Raw genomic sequence first — 10,638 nt, 5'->3', positions numbered from 1 at the left:
TATTTATCTTTATCATTTTTAAATTCCATTTTGCTTAGGATCTGTTTTTTTTTTCCCTAAAATTGCAAATAATGTAATCCCTTTCTCTCCTTTTTTTTTAATATTAAAAGTATTTGTTACTACAGATTTATCTCTGACATGCAGAATTGACTAGATCCTATACATTCTTTTACACGTTAACTGATCTGGTTTTAATTATTTATTAGACTATATTAATGATCTCATTTAAGAGATTCCTTTCTTATTCCCACAGTTGTTTGATAGTTTGAAAACTTAAAAGAAGTCTTCTTTTGGGTAATATAGCAGGCTAGACTATTCAGACTAATCCTCCAGTTGAAAACAACTAAAAAATGTGCAAAGATTTCAAAAGTCTGAAAAGCATGAGAAAGATGATAAGATAGGAAGGAAAGCTTTATTTATCAGGCCAAAAATCTAAATAAAAATGGAAATTTAGAGGGAAAAGCAGAACACAGATGTTGCTTTTGCCTCTGAGGACATCTGCCAAATAAAGAAACTTGGTTTTTATTTTTATGTCTTCTCAGGACCCACAAGTTCAGAAATTCACATCTAAATTCTGGCAAAGATGGACAGTGTAATAGGAAACCTTCTCCCATAAAGCTAGGATTCCAAAGGGCCATTTTCTCAGGTTAAGAATGATCCAGAAGTAAACATATTCTTTTCCTCTCTAAACCTCACCCCCAGGAAACTGTAAGAATGATAAAATCTTTTGATGCTGAATAGTGCAGAGAGAGTAAAGAAAAGAAAAAAAACCTATCCTAGGGAAGCATAACCACATGCTGGCAGTGATTATGTGTTTGTAACCTCAATTCACCTTACCTGGATGGTCCAAAAAAAGCCTTACTCCCTGAATTTGTTTAAATTAGTCCTTAGATGGGGCACCTGGGTAGCTCAGTTGGTTAAGTGTCTAATTTGGACTCAGGTCATGATCCCAGAGTCCTGGGATCCAGCCCCACTGAGCTGGGAGCCTGCTTCTCCCCCTTCCCACTGATCGTTCTCTCTCTCTCTCTCTCTCTCTCTCTCTATTTCTCTCTCAAATAAAGAAATATCTTTTAAAGAAATGTACTCCTGGGCTGACCGTAGGCATTTGGCAAATGCAGTTCCTCTCTGGAGGAAGGCACCACTAATCTTAGGTGTCAGAGAATCTCAGAAGTATGAGCAGTTAGCATAATATCAAGCTCACTAGGAAATGAGGAACCAGAAACCAGAATCAACAGAAACACACCTATAATGGCTTCAGGTATCCTTCATTATCAAAATTCTCATTTTGAATTGTAGGAATCAAATAGATTTGGGTTTACTAGAATTTCCACACCACACAAAATTGTGCCACACCAGCCAAAGTACAAAACTCAAGAACCTAATAGATTCAGATGATGGAACTCTCAAATCAATAAGCAAAAGGCAGATAACCTCTTATAAATGGGGAAAGACTTGCACAGATCCTTTACAGAGGGATAGCCAAAGGCCAATAAAAATATGAAAGGGTGCATATCAAGAATATGCAAATTAAAACCACAATATGATACCACTGTATAGTCTTAGAATGGCTAAAGTGAAATAGACAATTTGAAGTACTGATGAGCATGTGAATTGACTAGAACTTTCATTATTTATTTTTTTTTAAGATTTTTTTTTTAATTTATAGAGACACACGGAGAGAGAGAGGCAGAGACACAGGCAGAGGGAGAAGCAGGCTCCATGCAACAAGCCTGATGTGGGACTCGATCCCAGGTCTCCAGGATCACACCCCAGGCTGCAGGCGGCGCTAAACCGCTGCGCCACCAGGGCCACCCTGACTAGAACTTTCAAATACTGCAGTAGAAGTATAAATAGATACAATTCATTTTGGAAGGCTGCTTGGCAGTATTTACTAAGGACAAAACCTTTTGACCTAGCGATTACTTCACAGTTATATCAGTAGAAATGCATGCATGCGCTCCCCAAAGATGTGTACCAGAATGTTTATTACCATTTGTAATAGCCCAGTTAGAAATAACTCAAATGTCCACCTACAACAGAATGAATTAATCTATTATATAAATTCATACTGTCGAATATTATACACTTCAATGATGAGAACAAAAACAACTATCTGGATAGCATGGATGGATTTCATAAACGTAATGTTCAGTGAAAAGTGCCATGTATATACTGTGTCATTCTATTTATACAGGACCAAAGGCAACAGATCAGTAGAATAGTAAGTACCGAGAGACTAGAAATGGACATACAAATCTAGAAACTTGCTATATGATTGAGATGATGTTTAATATCAATGGGGAAATAAAGAACATTTCAGTAAAAAAAGTTCAGTTGGAGACAACTAGTTATTTATATGGTAAAAATACAAAATTAGTTATCTACATCACACCACATTCAAAATAAATTATAGCTGGATTAAAACCCAAAAGTAAAAGGGTGCCTGGGTGGCTCAGTTGGTTAAGCATCCAACTTGGGATTTTGGCTCAGGTCATGATCTCACAGTTGTGAGATCCAGCCCCAGGTAGGGCTCTCTGCTGGATGTGGAGTGAGCTTAAGATTCTCTCTATACCTCTCCATCTTCCCCTCCTAAAAAACAAACCACAAATCCAAAAGTAAGATAAAACTATAAAGCTTTTATAGAATAATATAAAAAATATCTCATGATTCTAGGTTAAGAAAAAAATTCTCAAATAAGACACAAAAAACCTTAATCATTAAATAAAAGCTTAATAAACTAGATTTGAATAAAATGAAAACCTCTACTCATTAAAAAGCCACCCAGAGAGACTGAAAGGAGGGTTTACAGAATGGAAGAAGATTTTTGCAACACATAGAACTGACAAAGTAACAGTAGGTTAGACACCATCAAATCAATAAGAGAAGACATTTTATGAAAAATCTAGGCAAAAGACTTGAACAAAAACTTTATAAAAAGAGAACTTCCAAAGAGCCAATAAATGTATGAAAATGTGTGCAACATCATTATTATCAAGAAGGAAAATACATTAAAACCTTAATGAGATACCATTACAAACTTAGCAGAATGGCTAACACCTACAAAGTCCAAAAATACAAGTAGAGCAATGGAAACTACCAAATGCTGCTGCTGTGTGGTGTAAATTAGAAAACCATTTTTATAATATAGTAAAATCAAAGATGCACATACTCTGTAACGCCTCCATCTCATTCCTAGGTATGTACCAACATAATACATCCAACACAATACATGATAAGAATAGTCAAAGCAGCACTCTTTGTAATAGGTAAGTCTGGAAACAACGCAAATGTACACTGACGGCATATGATAGTCATACAGTAGAATGCTATTTGTCAATAAAAAATGTGTGAATTGTAGCTACACGTACAGCAAGGCTGAATCTCAAACAGAGTATAAAGTGGATGCTGTCCAGATCCCTTTTCCCAGGCCACTGCTCTATCCCTCAGCTCCTGCCTTGGTTGCTAATAGCTTGCAGATGGCCCCTTGTCTGGACAATTGCCCTTGGCCAAAAAGGTACCCCCGGTACACACTGGCCAAAGACTTTTTATGACATGCTGTCACAAGTATCTCAGTGGGACCAACACTGTGGTGCTTTCCATGCTCCAGAGCTCTGCTGGCTACCCGGCTGAAGCAGAAATCTCATCCTTGCTTAGCTCCTGTCCCTGTCCTGCTTCCTTCATCACTTTCTCCTGATAGCAAGAGCTTCGCATACACCTGAATCAAGTACACCTGAATCCCTGGCCTGTCTTTGCATGTGAGGAATTTGACCTGAGACATATTGCTAAGCTAGAAGGAAAGACACAAAAGGGTACATGTATCATGATACATATATAGGTGGGAAAATAAAGAAAAGCCAAAACATGGTCACCCCAAAAGTCAGAATAGTGTTTACCTCTGGAGCTGTGATCAGGAAAGGAACACAGTGTGCTGGTAATGTTCTATTTCTTGAACTGCATCATGTCTCCATGGATATTCGCTTTATAATCATTATTTAATTTGTTTATTTATGTGCATGTTGATGCACCATTTAGCATGTATAATATACACACAAAGAAGAAAAATTTCCAACTGAAGAGTTTTTTTTTGTTTCAAGCTCAATAAAAACGTATCAGAGAAGGTGAACTGTTTAATTCCTGCCTTATTACATTTGTTCAGATTTTCCTCATAGCCTAATATATCAAGGCTTGTAACAATTTCATGTATCATATTTATCAATAAAATATGCTATGGATTTTTTAAAAGATTTTATTTTTAAGTAATCTCTGCATCCAACATGGGGCTCACACTCACAACCCTGAGATCAAGAGTCACATGCTCTACTGACAGAGCCAGCCAGATGTCTCCAATGCTATGGATTTTTATGTCATTGGTATATCCATCAGTTTAATAGTAATGATTGTATTAATTATCTATGATTGCTGAAAAATTTACCCCCAAATTTAGCAGCTTGAAAAAAACACTTTCTCCCATGGTTTCTGTGGGTTAGGAGTCTGGGCATGGCATCGCTGGGTCCTCTGGGTCTCTCACAAAGACCACAGGCATTGGCTGGGACAACAACTACCTCAAGACTGGACTCCAAAGGCTCTACTTCCAAGACTGCTCATATGGTTGCAGGATTTCCTTGTGGGCTAGTTGAACCGGAGGTGTTACCTCTTTGCTGGCTGTTGGCTGAGTGACGTCCCTCAGTTTTTTGCCTTGTGAGCCTCTCATGGCATGGCAGCTGGTTTCCATTAGAGCAAGCAAGCAAGGCAGAAGCCAATCTTCTTTATTTACCTAATCCAGATGTTTACATCTCTGATGTTTTTTGCTGTATTCTATTCATTAGAAGTAAGTTTCTAGGTCCAGGTCATACTTGAGGGAAAAGATTACACAAGAGCATGAACACCAAGACGGGGATCATTGGCAGCTCTATGAGAAGCTGCCCACTACAATGATATAAATCACCAGCTAGTTTGTCCATTGTTGCTTGGAGAATCGCTAAACATTATTAAACGAACAAAATCCTGACTGATGCACATCCTAGATCACAGTATACAGAATTTTGCAGGCACAAAGCAATTAGATCACAAGCTAATATTTAACAGCCAGAGATTCTGTTCCTTAGGATTTTGAGTATGGGGCTCCTGTTTGAAACACTGTTCATTTTCTCTGCCCCCAACACTAATTTATATGTGGCATGTATCTTCTGCAGCAACAGAAGCTTCTTGTTGACACTAAGTTTGTTTGAGCTGCTCTGGAGAACCAAATCATATCTTTCTTTAGGTGACTTTAAGACTGCAAAAGTGAACTAACTGTAAGTTTATATCATAGTCTATGCTTAAGAACAGACTACCCTAAATATACTCTTCCTACTGAATACAAATCCAAGTTTTGAGTTACATGGCACCATAAATATAAATATATCTAGAAAAATATCTTTTTTGTCTATTTGATCTACCTTTGATTGATGGGGAGAGGAGCATGAAAATCATCCATGCCAATAGTGGGTTTTTTCATATTTTTATTGACATATTATTTTGTCAAAATAATCCATGCTGTAAGTAAGGAATTCACTACTGGTTGTGCCTTATAGACCCAAACTGACTTTTTAACCACTTAACCACTTAAAATGTTTACTGTCTTAAATTCTACTTTGCCTGATATTACTTTTATTCATATTTTAAGGAGATCTTTGGTCCCATTTTAGATTTTTGGTCCCATTTTAGATTTTTGGGGGTCATTTTATTTTGGACGTGCCAATTATAATCAGTAAATCATTGATTGCACTTTGTCTTTTTAACCTTATTGTGAAATACTCTGGATTGGTTTTAAATTGGGGGAAATTAAATTCATTATGAATTATGTTGCATGGCACTTACTGTTTCCATATCCTATTTTATACAAAATTGAGGTTGGCAAACTACCAACTTCACTGTTTGCCCAGAGCCAATACAATGCACTACTAGACTAATCTTAAACATCAGTTATGTTTTAGCTGGGATTTGACGTGTTTAAATATACGCCCTATTCTAAATGAGCACTGGGTATTATATAAGACTGATGAATCACTGAATTCTACCTTTGAAACTAAGAATATATTATATGCTAATTAGTTGTTTAAATTAAAAAATAAATAAAATTTTAAAATGCCCTATACTGCAGCATTTGGTAACATCTGCACTACATTGTATTATTTTTAACTTCTAATTTATCCTGGGTTTCCAACAGAATTCTAAGCACTTTCTATGAATTAAAAAATCACTAGAAGGGCTCTCTAAGGTGACTTAAAATATACTTTCTTATCAGGTTTGACTTGACTGTGCTTCATCCTCATTGGTTTTAGCAATTAAGTAACAAAAAGAAAAAAATCAAGTTCATTGCCTATTCTCCCTATATTTGATTCCATACACTCCATAACAAGAGCATGATGGATTCTGAACAATTTCACTGAAAATATTTTTAAGACTGGACTGGCTCCCAAGTACATGCAGTTTTAAAAACTGTATGGAAGACTGAATCTTCACCTAGCTAATCTCAGGTAAGACCTGCTGATTTGTTTTAATAAATTAGTTGTGGAAAGGCAGGGAGAACAAGCTCTAACTGTAACACCGCCTGTTAGCTGTGAGCTCAGCTTTGCTCCACCTGCAGGCAGTATTGGGAATAGCCAGACAGGCAATTCTAGCCCACTCATGAGACCTATTAAGAGCCAGGCATGAAACACTCTACTTCAGTAAGGCAAAATTGTTTTAACAGTCTTAAAACTGCCTAATAAACTCCTACATTGTTGGTTTTGTTTATTAAAGCTTACATTTCCTGGATAAAACTGAAGCACATGTTAATTTCCACAACATGTGACAGCAGGAAAATATAGAGCAAAAATATTTTCTCCTGCATTTATTATTTTCACCTTTGGATAGCCTAGGAGAAAAATCTTATATGCTGCAATGAGCACATTCCTCTCAGATACTGGGATTTTTGACCAATTTACAGCAGGCTCTCACTGAATTTACTGTTTTTAGGAAATCATGGGAGGGAGCACTTTTTAATACATATTTTTAAACCTTCTATAGTACATGTTAGTTATTAGGGGAAAAAAGAGAAAAACAAGTAAATCTCTAGTCCCCACATCTTTAAAAGCCTGGAAAGGAAGATGAAATGAATTATGTATTTTTTAAAATATTCACAAAGGTCAAATTATAAGTTTAAAGATAGCTTTACATATTTTATTGGAGCTTTCTATTCTATATAGAGAGCTAAGAACTATTATTAAATCCCACATGAAAGCTCATCTTTACATATAATCTCTGATATTTCTATGAATGAATGCCTTATGGTTGGTTTTCTTTCACAACAGAACAACTGTGGGTCTTGGACCCCAGGTGTATCTGCAGGAGGCTAAGAAGTAGCACATCTGAGGGAACACCTCTACCTCTTTGGGCCAAAGGCTCATCGTGCCATTGGTAGCGAATATGTGAAAGGGTCAGTGATGGCCACCTATATGCAAATGCTGTAAGTGCCTTAAGAACATTACAGGCAGGGCACCTGGGTGGCTCAGTGGTTGAGTGACTGCCTTTTTTTTTTTTTTTTAAATTTTTATTTATTTATGATAGTCACAGAGAGAGAAAGAGAGAGGCAGAGACATAGGCAGAGGGAGAAGCAGGCTCCATGCACCGGAAGCCCGATGTGGGATTCGATCCCGGGTCTCCAGGATCGCGCCCTGGGCCAAAGGCAGGCGCCAAACTGCTGCGCCACCCAAGGATCCCTGAGTGACTGCCTTTGACTCAGGGTGTGACCCTGGGGTCCTGGGATCAAGTCCTGCATCCGGCTCCCTGCAGGGAGCCCACTTCTCCCTCTTCCTAGGTCTCTGCCTCTCTCCTTATATCTCTCATGAATAAATAAATAAAAATCTTTAAAAAAAATTAGAGGCATTATGGATGGCACGTGATGTGATTAGCATTGGATTGACAAATTGACAAATTGAATTTAAGTAAAAAAAAAATACAGGTAAAAATGCTACTGGGAGGGGTGCCTGGGTCGCTCTGTTGGTTAAAACTTTGCCTTTGGCTCAGGTCATGATCTCAGGGTTCTGGGATTGAGCCCCACCTTGGGCTCTGCTTGTTTCTCTGCTCCTCCCCCTGCTCTCTTTCTCTCGAATAAATAAAATCCTTAAAAAAAAAAATGCTATTGGGAGTTATTTGATTACCTACAAGTGAAAAGATCTGACAGTCGGAGATCAGAGAAACATTATGTCTATTACATATTTTATCTTTTTTTTTTTTTTCCTTTTCCTTTTGCATGGAGCAGTGGTTCTCAAACTTGATCACCTGGAGGGTATGTTATAGCAGTTTGCTGGGCTCATTCCAAGAGACTCTGATTCAGGAAATCTGAGGTGTGGCTGCACAAGTTCTAGGGGTTGCTGACACTGCTGCTCCAGGACCTTGCTTTAAGAAGCACTGGCCTGGGGATCCCCGGGTGGCTCTCCGGCTCAGCGGTTTAGCGCCTGACTTTGGCCCAGGGCGCGATCCTGGAGTCCCGGCATCGAGTCTTGCATCGGGGTCCCGGCATGGAGCCTGCTTCTCCCTCTGCCTGTGTCTCTGCCTCTCTCTCTCTCTCTGTGTCTGTCATGAATAAATAAATAAATCTTTTTTTTTTTTTTTTTTAAAGCACTGGCCTGGAATATAGGGATCTCCAGTTAAATGGACAAGCTGGCTGTGTGGCTAGTGAGTATCTGGGGTCATCCAAGTGCTTATTGTTTGTGGGATTCCTCCTCTCTGCTAAAGGTTCAAGAATACTTGGTCTAGGCAGCCTTTGACAGATTATTGGAACTAAATTAACAGTACTAATAGCTTTTTATTAACTTGGGTGTGTAGTATGTAATTAAAAGCCACAGGTAATTCAGAGACTTCACTGGAATCAATAGCTGCAATCTTCTGTCCAGAGAAGTGGGGATGTAACAAAAAAGGGGGGGTACTTTTTTGTTTAGAATTTTCCCCTTTCCTAACTGTTCTTGAGTGTATTGAAACTAAGAAGCAGAAAATGGCCAAAAAATGCAACTTAAAGAAAAACAAGAGACATAGCTAAATCATCAGTTGGAATCCTTCCTGTCAGTTCTGCCTACTAAAAAGCTGTGATTCATGTCTCCCTCCTCACTGCTTGTGTTCAGCTCCTCCTTACTTCTCTCCCTCCCTTGTAGCAAGGCCCTCTGACGGTATCCGTATGGCATCTTCATGCCCCTCCAAGTAGAAAGATCATAAAAGGCGGCCCATTCCTCTGAGCTGATGCAGCCCACAGCCAGGTGAGCAGGGTTGGGCTGTATTTCAATCCAACTCAGTTAGCCAGCACCCTGGTCTAGTGTATGGACTGCACACCTGCACAGGACCTCAGCACACACACTCCCATCTGGTGCCCCACCTGTCCCATCCACAGCTCATGCCACCAGCATGACCTTCCTCAAATTCCATTCTGTGTGCATACTTGCTTCAAAGTCTCTGACCTTCCACCATTGCACCCAACATTCCATATGATATGAAACCTGCTTCTCTTTTCAGATTTTTTGTCACCTTTGCTCACAATTTCCAGGCTTCTGTCAAATGGAGCTACTAATGAAGCCTGAACATGCCACACTCCTTTATTCCTGTATGGCTTTGCACTACTATTCCTTTAGACTAGAAAGCTTTTCGTTCATGCCTTTCTCCCTATGTTTTTTTGGTCAATTTCTAGTCATTCTTTTAAAAAGACCATTTTATGTGAAAGAAACATGGACTATTTTTTTAAAGCTTTTATTTATTTATTCATGAGAGACACACAGAGAGAAGCAGAGACACAGAGGGAGAAGCAGGTTCCTTGCAGGGATCCTGATGTGGGACTCGATCCCTAGACCCAGGATCAGGACCTGAGCCGAAGGCAGATGATCAACTGCTGAGCCACACAGGCATCCCCATGGACTTACTTTAAAACTTGGAAAATGCAAAGAATTAGGGGGGAAAGTCCATATGAAAAGGTTAACTGTGGTTCACACTTCTGATTCTTTGATTCACTTTTTCAAGGTATTTTCTATGCATATATATTTATGGATCATACCTTAAAAGTTTGTATCATGCTTTTTTTCTTTTTAAGATCTTATTTATTTATTTGAGAGAGAGAGAGAGAGAGAGAGAAAGAGAGAGAGAGAGAGAAAAGACACAGGCAGAGGGAGAAGCAGGCTCCATGTAGGGAGCCCAATGTGGGACTCGATCGCAGGTCTCCAGGATCAGGCCCTGGGCCGAAGGTGGTGCTAAACCACTGAGCCACCTGGGTTGCCCTCATGCTTTTTTTCACCTAATATTACATTGTAAATTTCCTTCTCAATTTTTACAAATTATTTGAAAAAAACTTTTTTAATGGCTACATAATTCTCATGTTCATCTGTGTGCATACGATCGATCCTTGAACACAAGGAGGTCAGGGACCCCAACTACACCCCTAACAGTCAAAAACTTTCATATAACCTTTGACTCCCCCAAAACTTAACTACAAATAGCATACTGTTGACTGGAAGCCTTACAAATAACATAAGCAGTCAATGAACACATATTTTGTATGTTATATACTATATTCTTACAATAATAGCTTTTTCTTAATTTGTTTTTGTATTTCTAGTTAATACTAGTTTGTCTTTT

This window comes from Canis aureus, chromosome 9, assembly GCF_053574225.1.
Source record: "Canis aureus isolate CA01 chromosome 9, VMU_Caureus_v.1.0, whole genome shotgun sequence".
Classification (NCBI taxonomy): Eukaryota; Metazoa; Chordata; class Mammalia; order Carnivora; family Canidae; genus Canis; species Canis aureus.
This window is presented reverse-complemented; position numbering follows the sequence as displayed.